The 2,839-nt window shown below is 46.7% G+C and overlaps 2 non-coding genes across 2 annotated transcripts; both read left to right on the forward strand.

Annotated features, from left to right (window-relative positions):
* The first annotated feature begins 547 nt into the window (after positions 1 to 547).
* On the forward strand, positions 548 to 680 carry LOC124086002 (small nucleolar RNA SNORA71). The gene has a single exon (XR_006849678.1). It is a non-coding gene; the product is annotated as a small nucleolar RNA SNORA71 (small nucleolar RNA).
* A 1,258-nt stretch (positions 681 to 1,938) lies between these two features.
* Positions 1,939 to 2,071, forward strand: LOC124086000 (small nucleolar RNA SNORA71). Its single transcript, XR_006849676.1, has one exon. It is a non-coding gene; the product is annotated as a small nucleolar RNA SNORA71 (small nucleolar RNA).
* Positions 2,072 to 2,839: the final 768 nt, after the last annotated feature.

A 2,839-nucleotide genomic window follows, 5' to 3' on the forward strand; every position in this document is an offset into this window, starting at 1 on the left:
CTGGAGGTCTGGGGCTTTGGTTCCCCAGGCATCACATATTCTGGGAAACAGATGGAAGTGAGATGAAAGTGGATTCTTGCTGGCTCCCAGTTTTATCCTTCCTGGGGTTTTTGATATGCATCTGGTTGTTGCTCTTCCTGCTTGGGTTCAGAATCTTCAGGGATCCCTTCTTTGGTGTATTGGTAGCAGAACATTTACATGAACAGCAGGAAGGGTTTTGGTATCATGCTAATCTGTACCCACATCTCAGTTGCTTCACTTCCGCCTCCTATCTTTGGGACCTTCTCTTATCTTCAGTTTAGTTCCCCAGAAAGCAGGAATACAGTGAGCCAGTTGTTTGAGGAGCACAAGTCCCTGTCTTTCACAACCTAAGAACTCCATCGGTTTTCTTTAGAGGTGTCTTCCCTTTGCCTTACCTATCTGGGTCATGATGAAGGAATTTTTGTAGTATTAGAAACAATTGCTGGGTCCTTGTGCTCAGCTGGGCTGGCTGCTCCTGGCTTCTGCCTTAGTCTCCTTTTATAGCAAGCCTTCTGTCCTTTTCTGCCCCTGCATTCGTAAGTGATCATGGGGTGTTCATGTCATGGTTTTTGGTAGTGCAGGCAGAGGAAATGTGGAAAGAACTGTCCTGTATTTGGAAGGTTTTACCCTGGCCTTCTGCTTCTGGCAGCTTTCCCACACTCCTTCTCAGTTTTGCTCATACCTTGGACTCCAGGGCATTGGCAGCTGCAGTGTGTGTGTTACTACTGCTATTGGGGCTTTCATTTCCTGCCCCTTCTTTTGGGAACAGTCTATGGGTGTTGTTGAAGTTCCTTTCAGCAGCCAGTAGAGTCACTGCCAGGCAGCCCGGCACACTCCCACAAACCTGCTTTGGCATTCATTTCAGCCTGTTGCTGGTTACATAGTAAGTATTGATTGCCTTGCCTTTGACCATCTACTGCCTCCCTCTTTAGAGTTAACTCTTATTTGTGAAGAAATGGTGTGCTCGCCAACATTTTTAGGATGCTTAGTGTCTGGTAGCTACTGTGCCAAACCATTTCTTGGTGCTTACCATGCCCTACTGTGAGCAATGACACCTGGGTGCCCATCAGTGCTCCTTATCTCTTGCAGATGAGTCCACTGTGTACAGAGGCACCATGGGAGTTGTCATTGTCAGGAACATTCTACACCCCAGGAATCTTGAGGTAAGATTTCTGGTCTCTTGTATCGGATACAGCCCTGTTCCCAGGGGCTCTGGGTGATGATGTAGGGGAGCTGAGAGGTGAGATAAAGGTGGTACCATGGGTCCCCAAATCTACCACCCAACCAACCAATTCTAGATCACACCTGACCCTTCACATACCTTCAGTGGCTGCTGCAGGGGAAAGCCTCCAAGGTCCCACTTGTGGAATGAGAGGTCTCTGGGACATCTGCCCTCTCTACCTGGGAACCAGCAATAGCATACTGTAATGATAAATGGGTGGCATGAGAATCCCTTCTGCCGCTGTCTCAGGCACTGTACCACTGAGCTATACCTCCATCCCTTTTTAATTTTGAGATAGAGACTTACTAAGTTGCTAAGGCTGGCCTTGAACTTAGGATCCTCCTTGCCCCAGCCTTCCAAATTGCTAGGATTACAGGCATGCATCTCTGCATCAAACAGAACCTAATTTTTTTTATTTGAAAAAATGAAGTGGTGACAGAGTTGACTTTTGTTGTACTTGAAACCCCATGATTCTTACCATTACAACCCTAACATTTTTCCACTGTTTATGTCCAAAGTGACTTCTCTTTGATTCTCCTGGGCAAGGAGTTTGTATGGGGTTTCTCTAGAAAAGGAGGGTCATGGTTGGTTCCTGTGCATGGCTGGCTGGGCTGTTTTCATGAATTTTCCCTGTACTATGCCATAGGCTACTGGCATCTGCTTCTCTTCCTGGACCTGTCTCTGCCTGTGTGTGTACCTGCATTCAAAAGTGATCACGGGCTGCCTGTGCTCTGATCATCCATATTGCAGGGAGAGGAATTGCTGAAAGCCATTTCCCGTGTTTGGAGGGTCCAGTCTGTCCCTCTCAAATGCTGGTGCTTTCACACACTCTCACTTCTTTCCTGCCAACATATTCTGATCTCAGGGATGCTGGGGGCCGCTGAATGAGAGTCAGTGATGGCAGACATTATGGCTTAGCCTCCTGTAATCAGAGTCCAAACTACATCTGCATCAAGGTTTAGATACTTCAGGTGTTCAAAGGAACCAGGATGAATGATGTATAATGAATAAGTGTAATACTAAATGATACGTGTTTGTGGCCACAGAATTTTCAAAGAGAAGCAGTCTTTTGTAAGTGTAAGGCTAGGCAGACAGTGTGCTGGGCAGTAGGAACATACCCCAGGGAGTAGGGAGCAGCATGAGGAAGACTTAGAGGTTGAGGTGAGCGAAAGCTCCTGTCCCACCGAGGAGACAGATGTACAGGCCAGTAGTGATAGCAGGGAGGGATAGACTTTTTGATTGTTCTCTAGTATTGAGGTTCCTTTTTCATTTGGTGTGAAAAAAACCTGGCAGCTCATATCTAATGGATTGGGTACATTCTCATTGATGTCAGCATAAAGAAAAATGGGGTAACCATTTAGCCATTGGAAACCAAACACTTGGGGTAGGGATAAGGATGTAGCTAGTGTAGAGCACTTGCCTAGTATATGTGAGATCCTGGGTTCCATCTCTATCCACCACCAAAAGAAAACAAAAAAAGAAAAAGCACTTCATTAACCTCCCCTTTCTGTGGCCCTCTCCTCACTCTAGGGATGCTTCCTTGGATCTGGAGATTGTGGAAGGAAGGCCCAAGGGATGGAGGCACTGACCCTCTCA

Source organism: Marmota monax, unplaced genomic scaffold (genome assembly GCF_021218885.2).
Source record: "Marmota monax isolate L192 unplaced genomic scaffold, Marmota_monax_Labrador192_F-V1.1 WCK01_AAM20220418_F8-fsc00014, whole genome shotgun sequence".
Classification (NCBI taxonomy): Eukaryota; Metazoa; Chordata; class Mammalia; order Rodentia; family Sciuridae; genus Marmota; species Marmota monax.